Below are 17,895 nucleotides of genomic sequence, written 5' to 3' on the forward strand. Positions count from 1 at the left end.
TGGGTTATCAGGTACTACCATTGGGATCGTGCACAGAGAGGAGAGCCATTGAGCGGCACTAGGGGCGGTGGTAGCCGCGGTACTGCCGCACATGAGCGGTACTGCCGCTACCACTTCCCCTGAACCCAACAAGAGAAAACCACGTCTCGAGTCGAGGCGGTACCAGCACGGAACCAGAGCCGTACTACCGCTTATGGCCATGGGAGGTACTACCATTGTGAGACAACGGTACTACCGTTTGTGGCGATACGCGGTACTGCCGCTCTGGCTCCACGGTACTACCGCTGGCACCAAACATATGCCAATTCCAAGAAAACAAGTATACTCCAAGGGAAAACCAGAACTGCCATAACTTCTGCAAATGAGCTCTGAATCGAGCAAGCTCAAGCTTGCTGGAAACAAGACGACGAGTAGCATCAAATAGAGGAGTGCCTAACAAATAGAGGAGTGCCTAACAAATAGAGGAGTGAAACCTCCAACATAGAAGAACCGACATAACCTCCAACGTCGAAAACATCATAGAAGATGCGAGTGAACTCTGTTTTTTGATGAACTCAAGCTTGTCATCAAGATGACCATAAGCTACAAAACTCACAAAGAGAAGAACCAAACAAGAACCAATAATGATGATGCAAGGATGCAATGGTTTGAGCTCTCTACGAAAGATACGATCAGGCTACTCATCGAGAGCCCCCCTTGATAGTACGGCAATTGACCCTATAACCTGGTCTCCCAACTACCACCATGAGACCGGTAAATAGAAAACTTATCAAGGGCAAACCTTTGCCTTGCACATGGTCCACTTGATCTATATGATGACGATCTTGACTCCCTCAAGTTGGACCACCTTTCTTGATTGCGTTGGCTCGATGAAGACTAGTTGATTGCTCCCCCATTTTCGGTGTCAAAACCGGCGGAACTCGGGTAGGGGGTCCCGAACTGTGCGTCTAAGGCGGATGGTAACAGGAGGCAGGGGACACGATGTTAACCCAAGTTCGGGCCCTCTTGATGGAGGTAATACCCTACGTCCTGCTTGATTGTTTTTGATGATATGAGTATTACAAGAGTTGATCTACCACGAGATCGTAGAGGCTAAACCCTAGAAGCTAGCCTATGGTATGATTGTATGTTGTCCTATGGACTAAACCCTCTATTTTATATAGACACCGGAGGGGGCTAGGGTTACACAAGGTCGGTTACAAGGGAGGAGATATACATATCCGTATTGCCTAGCTTGCCTTCCATGCCAAGGAGAGTCCCATCCGGACACGAGACGAAGTCTTCAATCTTGTATCTTCATACCCCAATAGTCCGGCCAAAGGATATAGTCCGGCTGTCCGGAGACCCCCTAATCCAGGACTCCCTCAGTAGCCCCTAAACAAGGCTTCAATGACGATGAGTCTGGCGCGCAGTATTGTCTTCGGCATTGCAAGGCGGGTTCCTCCTCCGAATACTCCATGGAAGAGTTTGAACACAAGGATAGTGCCCGGTCCTGAAAAATAAGTTCCACATACCACCGTAGAGAGAATAATATTTCCACAAATCTAATCTGATGACACGTTTTGACAGCATGACATCATGCCATGGCCCGGTCATTATTCAAACCGTTTTTCTCAACTAGCAGCGCACATATCGTGAGGCGGTGTTCTTGACACGTCTTGTCAAAGCAGAGATCGTGTTCCCCTTATCATGGGATTCTCATCAATACAGACGTGGGTAACCCAACCGTGCCTGCCGGTATGACTCCCAGATCTTAGGCAAGTCCCAAACGGCCACGAGGAGGACACTTGATATTCACCCCCTTTATAACGAGGACAAGGCCTTTTCTTTTTCCCTCTTGTTCTCAATCGAATCCTGCCCCCGCCTCGAGCTCTAACACCCAAAGCTCAACTCAGGCGCTTCGGACCTTCAGCTATGTCTGGATCCAACCTTCAAGGTCAGTGGATGCCCTCCTCCATAACAGAGGAGGACATCAAGAAGCTGAGAGAGGCCAGGTATCTGATCGCCGAAATTTCACATAGGTTGCCCGCCCGAGGGCAAGTCGTCCCTACTCCCGAACCCACCGAGAGTGTCGTGTTCATATCCCACTTCCTCCGAGGACTAGGCCTCGCTCTGGATCCCTTTGTCAGGGGTCTTATGTTCTATTATGGGCTGGATTTCCATGATCTAGCCCCAGACTCCATTCTTCACATCTCGTCATTTATTGTCGTATGTGAGGCCTTCCTCCGCATTACCCCTCACTTCGGCCTGTGGCTCAAGACCTTCGATGTGAAGCCGAAGATGACCGAGGGGCGGCACGCAGAGTGTGGAGGTGCTTTAATAAGCAAAATCGCTGATGCTCCATGGCCAGAGGGTTCCTTCCCAGAGGTGTCCGGATTGTGGTAGCAGGAGTGGTTTTACATCACAGCTCCCCGAAGTGCCAAGTGGGTAGCCGCCCCCACCTTTCGCTCGGTCCCGCCACCGCAACTGATGTCATGGATCAGCGGGGGGCTGAGCTAGGGTCCAGCAAAGGACGTGCCAATACTGCAGAGCCGTATCCGAGATCTCTTTGAGAGAGATTTCAGTCTGGTTATGGTAATGCAAGTTATGCTAGTTCGTCGAGTCCAGCCTTGCAAACGCCGGCCCCTCCGTATGTGGGAATTCAACCTGGAAGGACCACGAGCTATTCAACATTTCCTCGGCATGATGCTCGAAGAGATGTACAAATCATTCTTCAGACCCCAAATAAAGTGTCCGGACACCTCCGAGGATGTGGGTTTGAGCTGCAGCTGCCCTGCTACCCAAGTAAGTAATCCCATGGCCGAACCCGTCATCCTTTTATTTATCATGGCATGAATCTAAAGAGTCGCTCTTTGACCAGGACTAGATAACAAAGGCGAAGATGATCAGGTGTTTGGCCCCCCTTCCTGAGGGCTTGGACAATTCGGTGCTGGAAAAGATGCTCGAGTCGACACCTTATCTAGCACCCTCAAAGGAAGATGAAGGGGGAATAAAGAGGGCGAAAGTGGGCCTCACTCGCTACTTATTCCAACCGAGGGAATGAGTGCCTCCGCGAGGGAGGATAACCAAGGCGAAGAATCTTACATTCTCTCTTCCCGGGGAAGGAAGAGGACTACCTCTGAAGATCTGGAAACTAAGGTTTCCAAACGGGAGAAGAAATCTTCGTCAGAGGGTCCTGCCTCGGAGGGTATTCTTGCTGCACAATGTCTGCGCGGGGATCAGCCCTCTACCGAGCTGTAAGTAATCGAAAAGTACTTAATAGTGAAAATATCCTACCTTACTTCCGAAGACAATAACCGATGCTTATAAATTGTAGTTCAGATCGTAGCCCTTCTCGATAGAGTTCGTCTTCGGGGGATCTCCTTTCGGTGATGATGGAGAGCGAAATGCCTCCGCCTAACACCCCGCCTCTGGAGGTGGGCGGCCCTGAAGTGTCGTCGCGGAGGATATCTCCGGATCCGCCAAGGCCAGAGGATAACCCTTTGGCTACCCGAAATCCCCAGTATCTGGTTTCTAAGAAGAGCGGCAGCAAGGGTCCGGAACCATACAGTGTGCGGTCAGACGTGCTGAAGGATCTTCTGGGGCAAGCGGCCGTCTCGGAAGCGCATCATATGCTAATGGGTATGGTAATTGAAAGGATGTCATCCATTGAAAGCGGTTTGCACGAAGCCTTTATGAGTCTGCTGAGGGGCTTTGAGGTACGTGAAATAGTGCATGTTTTTGATACCGCGCATGTTAGGTGTGCCCTATGCAGATAGTAGCCCCTGAGACTCTGGTTGTCGTCGAGAACGGCGACAACCCGAGGATCATATTCTTGGGTGATAACCCGACTGCCTTTATGTGCAGGTGGCTGAGGCTACGGTGGCTAGCCGAACTGAGGGGTTTACCGAGTTAAAGCGGCAACTTGATGCGGCCGATGCCGATATCGTGCTTGTCAACCAGCGGCTTGACGAGGCACAGGGTGAGTGATTTCTCTGGTGTTCGTCACATAATAAGAGGAGCATGATGCCAGTATCTTTAATATGTTGTGACTGCAAATGGAGCTGCCACCGTGGAGACCCTTCGGGCGGAGCTGGCCCGAGCCAAGGAGCAAGCAAGGAGTAGCGATGCGGCCGCTCTAAAGGCGGCCGGAGAGTTAAGGGCCGAACAGGCCGCGCATTGCGAGAGCAAGGAAAGAATAGCCAAAATGGCTGTAGAATTAAAAGATGCCGCTGATCGTTACCAGCTTCTTGAAGAAGAAAGCCGAGCGAGGGCGACGGACCTGGAGAAGGCCCTGGTAGCTGCCAAGGAAGCCCACTCCAAAATTAGAGCGGCGAAGGAGGAGCTGCATCAAGCTGCAGATATCGTGTCTGGGAAGCCCTTCTTGCTGCGGACTAAATTCGAAGATCCGAAGTATGCTCCTCTTGACCGACTATGGAGTTCTGCGGACGCCTACGTGGATTTGGCTGCAAGTGCTGCTGATGCGGCCGAGTACTTCAAGGATCAGAAAGATCACAAAGTGGAGAAGCTGTTCTGGTCACAGTTTCATGATCCAATCCATCTGCTGCTGTTGAATGAGCGAATGGCCGAGTGGGCCGAGCTCCATAGGTTGTCCGGACTTGCCATGAGGTCCGTTGTAGATCATCTGTGGCTGGGAGGGCCAAGGCCGAACCGCTACTTTAGTTTAGTGAAACAATTCCTTGGTGATGTGCCATGCATCGATGCTGTAAAGAGATCGGCGTGCATAGAGGGTGTGTGGATGGCCTTTACCCGTGTTAAGACATACTGGGCAGAGATGGAGGCCACTACTGTTGCGACACAGGGTTCGGCCGTAGGCCGAGTGGCTGCCGAGCACTACTTTGAAGAAGTTCTTGAAGGCGCTCGTTCGATAGAGGGGCAGTGCTCGAAGAATATTATGTTCTAGTAACATGTACTCCCATTGTAGAAACAATGTTTATTGAATTATGGAGGCTGTATTTATACTTTTGCCCGAAAGTACGGTGATGCCTCCTGTGCGGCCGTTTATGTATATATGTGTATAACTTGAAAGTTTGCAGAAAGGCATATCCACACTTGATCCAACGTCTTGGTCCGTTAAGGAGGTGATAGCGCAGCGAACGAGGCAATCGGACTATATTGCTTTAACACTTTCACTTAGCCATAGGAGTTTGACGATGGGGCTACTATATAGCCCCTGGTACTTCTGCGCTCGTCCCTATACGGGGCGCGTGCGTAGCTAACCGGGAAACGGCCCTTCGTTAATGCGGAGGAATCCCGAAGATTCTACGGAGTCATCGAGTGGTTGACCAGTCCCTCGCTATATCATGACAGTCAGTTTTTGGCTTTCTCTACTGAGGTGCTCATCCGGATGAACCAGGGCACAATCGCAGTAGTTCTCCCAGTGCTACCTTAGCCGATATAACGGAACGTAAGGTACCAAAACGTGGGAGCCGGGCAAACCCAACATTTGACCAAAGACATGATTCGAAGCTGATGCATATAGGGCCAAACTCGCGACGCCGAACACTCCCTAAGGTGTTCGGTCTTTATAATATATACCAGGCTAAATAATGCCGTCAAGAATAAACCCCATGTGTCCAGGTACGTGCAATATCCTGACATGGCCACATGCCAATAATGTCAGCATCCTTCTCGGTTGTGTGGAGTATCCAAAGGATGAGAGCAACAAGAGACAGTAAAAAAGGTTTACGCAGGGTCTTAATCGAAAAATAAATCTTTGGGCCGGTCCCTGCTGCATGTCTGCGCCTGTGTCTCCGTTGTGCCGTGTCCTGGACAGGTGTAGCATGATTGTCATCTGTAAAAGGAAAGAACTTAGGTGAAAGTTTCCATGCCAAAAAAAGAAGAATTGGTTATTATCAATGAACTATCAAAATTAAAGAGAAGTTAAGTTGAGCCGGGCTGGCCCTGATTACACGCGGGAAGCCCCTGGTATCGTCTTTGAGGGTTTGATCATCAAACCGGTCTCATGTATATGTGATGGAACGCCGGACTTGTCTAACCGTGTTCGTGGTCTTGACGACCTGCCATTTTTTCTGGTTGGTGAGGCCGTCTAGTTCGCGGCTGTTAGAGCCGCCGCATCCTCTTCCGTACGTAAGAAACGTTCGGTATTTCCGCTAACTGTGATGATGCCACATGGACCGGGCATTTTTAGCTTGAGAAAAGCATAATGCGGTACCGCATTAAAACGAGCGAAGGCCGTTCTTCCGAGTAGTGCTTGATAATCACTTTGGAATGGAGCGACGTGGAAAGTTAACCTTTCGCTTCGGAAGTTATCGGGAGAACCGAATACCGCCTCTAGCAGTAGAGAGCCCGTACAGCGGGCCTCTTGGCATGGTATTACTCCCTTGAAGGTAGTATTACTGTGGCTTATTTGTGTCGGGTCTATCCCCATTTTGCGGATTGTGTCCTGATATATCAGATTTAGATCACTGCCGCCGTCCATGAGGACTCATGTAAGATGGTACCCGTTTATTATTGGGTCTAACACCAAGGCCGCCAGTCCTTTGTGCCGGATATTTGTCTCATGATCCCTACGATCAAAAGTGATCGGGCAGGTCAACCAGGGGTTGATCCTAGGGGTGACGGGCTCTATGGCGAATGTGTCTCGGAGTGCATGCTTGCTTCTCCTCTTCGTCACATGGACCACGTTACCGTTTTAACCTCTAGTGGGAACTTTTTCTATCCTCCGGTGCTTTGCTGGCGAGGTTCATCCTCGTCTTCGCTTGGTGTCTCCTCCCCTTTGTGTTCGGCGTTTAGCCTACCGACTTGCTTGAAGACCCAACATTCTCTGTGTGGTTATGATTTGCAGGTTTGTCGGGGGTGCCGTGAATCTGACAGTGCTTGTCAAGAATTTTGTTTAGGCCAGATTGTCTTTCTCTGCTGCCTTTGAAAGGCTTTTTCCGCTGACCTGGTCGAGGTCCCCTGAATCCTGCGTTTACCGCCGTGTTATCTGGGCTACCTTCTTTATTTCGACGCTTGTTTTTGTTGTGTCGTAGTTTACCATTGCCATCCCTAACTTCGGATGTGCTTGGGTCGCTGGTGCTGCTACGGGCCAACCAGCTGTCTTCGCCCGCACAAAAGCGGGTCATGAGGCTTGTTAGGGCTGCCATTGTTCTCGGGTTTTCTTGGCCGAGGTGTCTGGAGAGCCATTCGTCTCGGACGCTGTGTTTAAAAGCTGCTAAGGCTTCGGCGTCCGGACAGTCGATGATTTGGTTCTTCTTAGTGAGGAACATGTTCCAAAGCTTTCGGGCGGACTCTCCGGACTGTTGGATTATATGACTTAAATCGTCTGCATCCGGAGGTCGGACATAAGTCCCTTGAAAGTTAGCCCGAAAAGCATCCTCGAGCTCCTCCTAACTTCCAGTTGAGTTTTCGGGGAGGCTTTTCAGCCAGTGCTGAGCTGGCCCCTTAAGCTTGAGGGGCAAGTATTTAATGGCATGGAGATCATCTCCGCGAGCCATATGAATATGGAGGATAAAGTCCTCGATCCAGACTCCAGGGTCTCTGGTCCAGTCGTACGCCTCTATGTTCACCGGTTTGAATCCTTTTGGGAATTCGTGATCCAACACCTCATCAGTGAAACATAAGGGGTGTGCGGCACCCCTATATTGGGATGTGCCATGGTGTTCGAATGGTTGTAGTATTCGGTTTTGGTTTTGTACCGTAGCGTGCTTCCTAGATCCATAGATGGATCTAGTCGCGCCTGATTTTTGGCGCAAGTTCTCACGTAGATCGTGTGTTGACTTATGCGCGACTTTGTTAGCCGCTCTATCACGTTCACAAGGTGGTGGATCCGGCTGGTTGGCCATATCATTCTTCGGCTGTGTGGTCTCTAAGGCCTCATCGTCGAATTCTGGTAATAGCTTGTGCTTTGGATAGCTATTTGTGTGGTAACTGCCACCATACTTTGTTTCCTTGTCGAGCACTTTGTTCCACCTGCTGTTGAGCGTATCTTGTGCGGCCTTAAGCATTTGCTTCTGTTTCTTCAGGCTCCTCGCTGTGGCAATAAGCCTTCTGCGGAGGTTCTCTTGTTCCAAGTGCATTTCCAAGATGATGTGTGCATTTCGTCTAGACTGTTTTCCTCCCCAGACGGGGTTTGATGAGGTTTATCCTTGGCGTTGCTGTGTTTGGATGCCGGATCTGTACTATGTTCACCGTTTGCGTCTTGATCGTGCTCTGCCACTGGGGTGGTTCAGTCGTCCTTTCTTCTAGAGTCAACTGGACCGTTATTTCCTCTTGGGCTGTTATCGCTGTTTTTGCTATGGCGGGACTTAGAGCGGTGCCGCTGACGTCGGCGCTTGGGTTGCTTGGAGGGGGCATCCTCCGCTGTCTCTTTGCCATTGCCCTCAGTGGGTGTATCCACCATGTATATGTCATGTGATGAAGTGGCGGTCTAGCGCCCTGTGGGCGGTGGTTCTTGTTCGCCTCCGGCGTCGTCGTCCATACCGTCGAAGTCCTCGGAGTCGAAGTTGAGCATGTCGGTTAAGTCGTCGACAGTGGCTACTAAGTGGGTGGTGGGTGGGCAGCGAATTTCTTCGTCGTCCGCATCCCATTCTAGCCGGACATAGTTCGGCCAAGGTTCTCCTGATAGGGATAGAGACCTTAATGAATTTAGCACATCACCGAAGGGCGGGTGCTGAAAGATATCCGCGGAGGTGAACTCCATGATCGGTGCCCAGTCGGATTTGATGGGTACGGATGTAAGCGGCTCAGAGTCCGTGGCCGGAGATGAATCCAGTGGTTCGGCGACACGGCTCTCGTAACGGGTGAAGTCAGTATCCAGCTCTATCGCCACTAAGAGTGCGGCCTCCCTGGAGGGGTCCATCCCTCCGCTCTCGGATGGCGCGACTTGCTCCGGATTAATGGCCGGAGTAGTTGCAGATGCGATCTCCCGAACATTGTCCGATGGTAGAGTTTTGTCATGCTCGTCGCGACTGTGCGGCGCGTCCGACATGGGCTCGAATCCGTCAAAGATCAAGCCTCCGCGGATGTCGGCCGTGTAATTCAAGTTTCCAAATCTGACCTGATGGCTAGGGGCGTAGCTCTCGATCTGCTCCAGATGGCCAAGCGAATTGGCCCGCAGTGTGAAGCGGCCGAATACGAAGATCTGTCCGGGGAGGAAAACCTCACCCTGGACCGCATCGCTAGTGATGATTGAAGGAGACATCAAGCCTTGCGGTGATGGCACAGTGGAACTCTCAATGAAAGCACCAATGTCGGTGTCAAAACCAGCGGATCTCGGGTAGGGGGTCCCGAACTGTGCGTCTAAGGCAGATGGTAACAGGAGGCAGGGGACACGATGTTTACCCAGGTTCGGGCCCTCTTGATGGAGGTAATACCCTACGTCCTGCTTGATTGTTCTTGATGATATGAGTATTACAAGAGTTGATCTACCACGAGATCGTAGAGGCTAAACCCTAGAAGCTAGCCTATGGTATGATTGTATGTTGTCCTACGGACTAAACCCTCTGGTTTATATAGACACCGGAGGGGGATAGGGTTACACAAGGTCGGTTACAAGGGAGGAGATATACATATCCGTATCTCCTAGCTTGACATCCACGCCAAGGAGAGTTCCATCCGGACACGAGATGAAGTCTTCAATCTTGTATCTTCATAGTCCAACAGTCCGGCCAAAGGATATAGTTCGGCTGTCCGGAGACCCCCTAATCCAGGACTCCCTCACCCATACTCCACTATGGGTGAGCCACTCTTTGGCACATCTTCATAAATCCATTATTACCATAATGGACGGTAAGCTTCAAGCATTTGATCTCTTCATGATGCTCCACTTGAACTTGCACATCGCAACCTAACCCCACAAAGAACTCTCATGAAAACTATGGGTTAGCAAACAAAGCGTAATGGACAATGCTTACCATACCATGGGATCACTTGATCCTTCAGTACATCTTGTATGCTTTATGTGTTGATCAACTTTATTCATTCTTGACTTAATCTTGATCAACCTTGAATCTTTCCAATTCTCTTCATTTGGATGATGTCTTGAAGGTAAACATGAATGATCACACAATCTTCTTCTTCAAGACATGCTTGCAATAAGCTCAACACTCACATGACCAATCTTTTGATAATTCCTTGAATAGCACCTTGGTCGACACAAACTCTCCTTGAAACAACCACATGTACTCCAAAACAGCCTATGGACAAAACCTTCAAATATAACTCAAGGCAACCATTAGTTGATACGTCCATTTTGCATCATGCTTTTACATCAATATTTATTGCATTATGGGCTGTTATTACACATTATGTCACAATACTTATGCCTACTCTCTCTTATTTTAAAGGTTAAATAAAGAGGGAGAATGCCGGTAGCTGGGATTCTGGCGGGAAAAGGAGCAAATATTAGAGACCTATTTTGCACAGCTCCAAAAGTCCCGAAACTTCACGGATGATGTTTTCCAAATAAATAAAAAGCATTGAGCGCAAGAACTTCACCAGGGGGGGCCACACCCTTCCCATGAGGGTGGGGGCGCGCCCTACCCCCCCCCCCCCCCCCCGTGCGCGCCCCCTACCTCATGGGCCCCCTGGTGGCCCTCCGGTGACCATCTGCTCTATGGACTCTTTCGATGGGAAAAAATCATAAGCCATCTTCTCAGACGAAACTCCGCCGCCACGAGGCGGAACCTTGGCGGAGCCAATCTAGGGTTGTGGCGGGGCTGTTCTGCTGGGGAAACTTCCCTCCCGGAGGGGGAAATCATTGCCATCGTCATCACCAACGCTCCTCTCATCGAGAGAGGGCAATCTCCATCAACATCTTCATCAGCACCATCTCATCTCAAAACCCTAGTTCATCTCTTGTATCCAATTCTTGTCTCCAAGTCCGGGATTGGTGCTAGTAGGTTGCTAGTAGTGTTAATTACTCCTTGTAGTTGATGCTAGTTGGTTTAATTGGTGGAAGATCATATGTTCAGATCCTATATGCACATTAATACCCCTCTGATTATGAACATGTTTACGCTTTGTGAGTAGTTACTTTTGTTCCTGAGGACATGGGAGAAGTCTTGTTATTAGTAGTCATGTGAATTTGGTATTCGTTCGATATTTTGATGAGATGTATGATGTCTCTCCTCTAGTGGTGTTATGTGAACGTTGACTACATGACACTTCACCATTGTTTGGGCCTAGAGGAATGCATTGGGAAGTAATAAGTAGATGATGGGTTGCTAGAGTGACAGAAGCTTAAACCCTAGTTTATGCGTTGCTTCGTAAGGGGCTGAATTGGATCCATATGTTTCATGCTATGGTTAGGTTTACCTTAATACTTTTGTTGTATTTGTGGATGCTTGCAATAGAGGTTAATCATAAGTGGGATATTTGTCCAAGTAAGGGCAACACCCAAGCACCGGTCCACCCACATACCAAATTATCAAAGTACCGAACGCGAATCATGTGAACGTGATGAAAACTAGCTTGACGATATTCCCATGTGTCCTCGGGAGCGATTTACATCATATAAGAGTTTGTCCAGGCTTGTCCTTTCCTACAAAAGGATTGGGCCACTTTGCTGCACTTTATTTACTTTTGTTACTTGTTGCTCGTTACAAATTATCTTATCACAAAACTATCCGTTACCACTTATTTCAGTACTTGCAGAGAATACCTTGCTGGAAACCGCTTATCATTTCCTTATGCTCCTCGTTGGGTTCGACACTCTTACTTATCGAAAGGACTACAATAGATACCCTATACTTGTGGGTCATCAAGACTCTTTTCTGGCACCGTTGCCGGGGAGTGAAGCGCCTTTGGTAGGTGGAATTTGGTAAGGAAAAATTTATATAGTGTGCTGAAATTTACGGTCACTTGTTACTATGGAAAGTAATCCTCTGAGGGGCTTGTTCGGGGTATCTTCACCCCGACCAGTAGAGCAAAGAGTTGCTCCTCAACCTACTAAACCTACTGAAAATGAAAGCTTATTTCGAAATTCCTTTGGGCATGGTAGAAAAACTGCTAGCTAATCTTTTTTTAGGAGATGGAACAAAACATCCTGATGTACATCTAATATATGTGGATGAAGTTTGTGGATTATTTAAGCTTGCAGGTGTACCCGGAGATGTTGTTAAGAAGAAGGTCTTCCCCTTATCTTTGAGGGGAGATGCATCGACATGGTATAGGCTATGTGATGATATGGAGTCTTGGAACTGCAAACGAGAATTTCATCAAAAGTTTTATCCTATGCATCTTGTTCATCGTGATCGCAATTATATATATAATGTTTGGACTCGCGAAGGAGAAAGCATCGCTCAAGCTTGGGGGAGGCTTAAATCAATGTTATATTCATGCCTGAATCATGAGCTCTCAAGAGAAATGATTATTCAAAAATTTTATGCTCGGCTTTCTGATAACAATTGCACCATGCTTGATACTTCTTGTGCTGGCTCTTTTATGATGAAGACTATTGAATTCAAATTGGATTTATTGGAAAGAATTAAACGCAATTCCAAAGATTGGGACCTCGACAATGGTAAGGAGTCAGTGTGAGAACCCGGAATTAACTTCCAGACCCTCCTGTGTATATTTGTCAACCCCAGGATCATTGTTGACAACACAGTGAAATGATATCATTGCACAATACATAAAAGGTATTACAATTTTAAATATATATTGCCACAAGGCATACCTAGATAACTGTCTCATGACACTTATTACATTCAGAAAAAAATAGCGGAATGTACAATGCGTAGCGACTCCATCTCAGCCACAAGCAGTCGATGTAGTCCATGTGACCTCACTCCTACGGGTCGCCATAGTAGTCGTAGTCATCACCTTCGTCTTCATGGAACTCTGTTGTCAACAAAATTATTGCCATGAGTACATTACGTACTCAACATGCCTCCCTCGGGGAAGGTAAAAATAGCTACATGTGGCTTCAAAGGAAGGTTGTATGGCTCATTTGCATAAAAGCTAATTTTGTTTGAAAAATATAGCAGTTGGATAACAACAGTTTTTGATGAAAACAAGTTTTATCTCCAGAATAACTTTCATCAAAGTGAGGATCCTCGATCAACTCACACTCTTCATAGGTTCCAAGAAAAGGGGCAAAGAAGGAATAAGCAAGACAGGTCCTGTATGTCGAGAAAGATTCATGTGCTGTCCTTGACCGTGGACACGGCTATTTGAATAGTTTTACACTCTGCAGAGGTTGTACACTTTACCCACACGACACAATCCCGACTTGTTGCCACCAGTGGCCGCTGGTATAGTACTCCATTTGGTGTACCGGCAGGGGGATTGTGACGAGGTCTTTGGACTAGGTCCCCCAAAGATGTGACATGCCCACCGGGTCTGGCGCACGGAACTGAGAGTATGTCCTCAAACCGGTCCCCCCATCTGTGCCGAGGATAATCCTCGCAAGGCAGCTATCCCATCTGCGGTACGGCGACATCGACACCTAAGGCTGACTAGCTTACTTGACCAAGCCAGTGCCCGTATAGCATGTGGTTGTACTATTATCACAATCTTCAAATCCAAGACTTATTAGGCCTTAAGCGGCACGGACGACTGATTGCCCCCTTCAACCTGTGAAGGGCAGCCAATCGCTCCTTCAATCCTTGATTCAGCTGTCGCCCGCGCCAGTATTCAGATGGTAAGTTTCACCCAGAGTAGAAGAGAGTAGAGGATATCAATAAGGCCATCTGGCCTAGCTCAGCGGTAAGTTTCAACTGTGAATGACTCAGATGTCATTCAACAAAGCACCTATAGGGTAATAAGCATGGCTAAGCATTTCTACTCTACAAGAATACTATAATTCTACTCAGGTGTCAAATGAATAGGTGACAAGCGGATCAAGGTAATGTGTCAATCGACACGTTAGCTACAAGAATTAAAATAGCATGCATATAATAACCATAAAACACAATGCAATTTTGTAAACATAGGATAAGTATGATCAAAGAAGGAGGCATGCCTTCGTTGTTGAGTCCTTCTTCAGTAACCTGTTCTGTCCATGTCCAACATCGATATCGTCACTCCCTACTCGTCGGAACGACAGCAAAATACAAACAATAAATACCAAAGCAAAAGTAAATCCAAATAACATCCAAAACAATTTAAAATTGGATGGACAACAAGATATTGATCAAGATGGAGACTTTGAAATGAGGTTGATTAGGATGTAAGAGAAAGGATTTATTGAAGTGACATGGTTGAGGTTGACACAGCTAAGAAATACTTGGCGATCAAGACTAACGTTCCAATACGAATATGCAATTAAACACTAGTAGTGCCCACTACACATCTCGACAAACTATATAGGAAACTACTATCTAACAAACACAATGGCATCAACACACATGAAAAGGAACCATCCTATGCATTTAACCACACAATTACAACATGACATGATGAAGGTAAAAGTCAAATAAATATTTAGACAGAACCTAAATATTTATAATGGTCAATAGCAGACAAACATACGCATCAACTATATAATGATTCCAAACGAACAAACATTACAAACCATACTAGTTAAGCAATCAAACATCATTCAACAACATGAGTTGAAATGATCTAGGTCTAGCCCCCCAAAAAAACCATTAAAATGGAATAGGGTCAACTCCATTATATCAAACCAATTCATTTGTCAAACAATTAACAAGAAACTATACAACACATGGAAAAATGGATGCACAACTATCCTAGGCATGATATGATTAAGAGTAACAATCAACCAAGAATAAATATTTGGATGAATCCAAATACTTATAATGGTTAACAACAATCAAAGACTAAACATAAATCATAAAAACTATTAGCAATAATTTATATAAAAGAAGACAAACCAATGCTAATTAAGGTAGAAACTAATTTAACAACTTAATAATAACACACATCTCACATAATACATGTGAATACAGATTCACTAGATGTCTAAGCAAATAACACAAGCATGACACATACGAGTGATCATGATAAGATATTAGACTAGAATATGGTATTACTACTAAAGAACAACTAATACTCAAGTAACCACTAGAAATAAGATTGCCACTTCATGCTTACATAACAGATCAAACTATGCACACTAAGCATATGAGGAAGATACAACTCACTAACATGAAAGGTAAACTGTCTTAAGCATGTGCTAAACTATCGCAACAAGACCCAACACTCCCGAGGCTACCATAAGGCCAAAGTGATCATCCATAAGAACGCACAAGAGACTAAGTACTCAATTATAGCACATAGACAAAACAAGACATGAAAGATCACTTGCATGAGTGACAACTAGACATATAACAATGCAATAACTAGATAAAGTAGATATGAAGAAGTCTAGGCATACAAAAATGTAATAGTGAGGTAGAATAGATATAATGCTAAGCATGGATGATCATGACACAAGATGCCAAACTATGCTACCAGTAGAATACAACTTAATAACTATGACATAACTTAGTTGATATCAACTAACATGACTATCAAGAATGGCATTAGCACACAACACTATCATGTTAGTTGTGACTTATAAGAAAAAGGGAAAAGCATACTAAGCAAGTACACATCTAGGTCATGGCATCAATCACATCAAGCGATGTGCTATACTAGCATGAATAACATGAAGACATGTATTTCTATCTAGTACAACCTAGACTTTCTAATACATAAATGGACAACCTAGGCATCATACAACACATGGGTCGTTACACACATTTATGCAATCTATTTAACAATCCCAACAACATGGCATGACAAGCAAAAATATTTAAACATATATCTTAGACAAAGCATGATTTAAAACCAACATGTGACATGGATGAAAAATGAATATGTAAAAAATATCTATGATTTCGCCATGCTAAATAATATTAAATAGTCAAGACATGAGGTGTTTCATGACTAGGTGGATAAGTAAATGAACACCTAGAACAAATCTAAAGAATTATAAGCACGATGAATATTCACCACAATGATGTACACGTTCTCTGTGAAACAATAAAGAATACCAATCATTACTAAAATAATAATAATAAGATTACACTAACAACGATCCAAATCTAATTAAAATAATAACAGCAAACAAGCATGTAAGAACATTAATAATCTATTACAACAATCCACTCCTACACATGGTAAGAATTTGCAAAGACTTGTACAGAGACATGTCATAGGACTAAACACACACCAAAGAAAAATGTCACATGGGACAACCAGTTCAACAATTATCAAATAACTATAATCGGTAAATAAATCAAGCAAGTGACATGACACATCAAAATTACGAGGCGAATAGATACCATGCACTCCTAAGCATACCAAGAACATAAGGAAATAACAATATATTAACAGAAGTTCACTCATGAATCCTACACATAACCATGCAACACTATTTTAAAACTATTGTTTAATCAACAAGAGCGACTAGATAAAATCTATTTTAAATCTCGATTGACTAAACAAGTAATCTAGTAAATCAATTGGAACTCCTATGATTAAGAAATATTTAGGAGCGACTCCTAGGTATAAGTCACACAAGTGAAAATTCGAAAGTGAAAGAAACATGCACTTAGTGTAATTCCCATTTTACTAGAATAATGTCTAACAAGATATATACGCAAAATCAAAAACCACAAACGTGTTCCTCTAACCACTTAACATGTTTCATCCATTGGGATGAAGATCAAATGATAAACAAAAATGATGGAAATATGCCTATAATATTTGGTTCATGCGACGGATAGCATCGGCGCGCCCAACAACAAAAATAGAAGGAACTAAGATGTATAGGAGATAACACGAGTGATGTTTGGAAGGTGTGCAATAGGAATTGGAAAGTGGTTCACCGAGTTCGACGGAACGGTGCGATGAACTTGACGAATAGTGTATACGTACTTGCAAAATTCTCCACGTATGCTCGACGGAACACGTTGTTTCTTCTCTGAATGGAGCTACGGCATGGAGCAGAATTTTTTGGCGCAAGGACTCGAACATGGATCGCCTAAATCACCGGGATAGAGCACCGGCGTCCATGGAGCTGCTGTAGTTCAAGGAGAGTTCTTCAAAGAATTAGGAACAGATAGGGAGGGGTTGCTAGGGAATTGGAAGAGGAGGTGGAGGCGCACATGTAGGTACTCACAAATTTGGAAACGGTGAAGAACTAAACAATTTAGACCAGGGAATGTTTCTCCTGTAGGTTTCCTTTTCCTCTTGTTTGTGTGCATGTAGGTGTGCGCGTGTGGAGAAAGAGATGAAGCGCTTGAGGCACGGCTTTGGGAGATGAAGTGGAGAGAAATAGGCACAAGGAGGAGTCAAAGAGATGGAATTAAAGGAGAAGGGCAGGAGGCAGCATTCATGCGTGGACGTTTCACTTCCTGTGACGTGAGAACGTACACATAGGAGGGGTTTCCAACATGGCTGTACGTTTCCTCTTCTGTGCACCTTTTCTCTTCTCTTCTCTGTACTTGTGTGCACGTGTATGTATGGACACGAAGCGCTCCAATGGTGTGGCTCTAAGAGACGGGCCTATTTGGACAAAGCCCATGGGAGGAGGATGAGAGTAGGGAAACAGAAGAAAAGAAATACAATAGATGGGCTAAGCCCATTTGACTTGAGAAAGGAAAAGTAAAATAGTGGGCTGAACCCAGGAAAGGGAAAAAGATGTTGGTTCGAGTAAATTATGTACAGAGTTTGATAGAATGAAAATAAATTGATTTACTCTCCGAAAAAACTCTAGAAAAGGAATAGAAGCTCGGACAAAAATCAAACGAATTTCAGAAGACCAAAGAAAATTCAAAGGTGCATATTTTAATATGCCGAAGAAGAGCTGATTACAAGAAAAGAACAATACACCAATTTTAATTAGGTTCACATTAGTTCAAATTAAATACTTCAAATTGTAAAAGTCTGATTTAAGCTTTGTAACCAAATAAAACA

The sequence above is a fragment of the Triticum urartu genome, chromosome 7A (assembly GCF_056163025.1).
Source record: "Triticum urartu cultivar PI428250 chromosome 7A, HENAU_Tu73, whole genome shotgun sequence".
Lineage (NCBI taxonomy): Eukaryota > Viridiplantae > Streptophyta > Magnoliopsida > Poales > Poaceae > Triticum > Triticum urartu.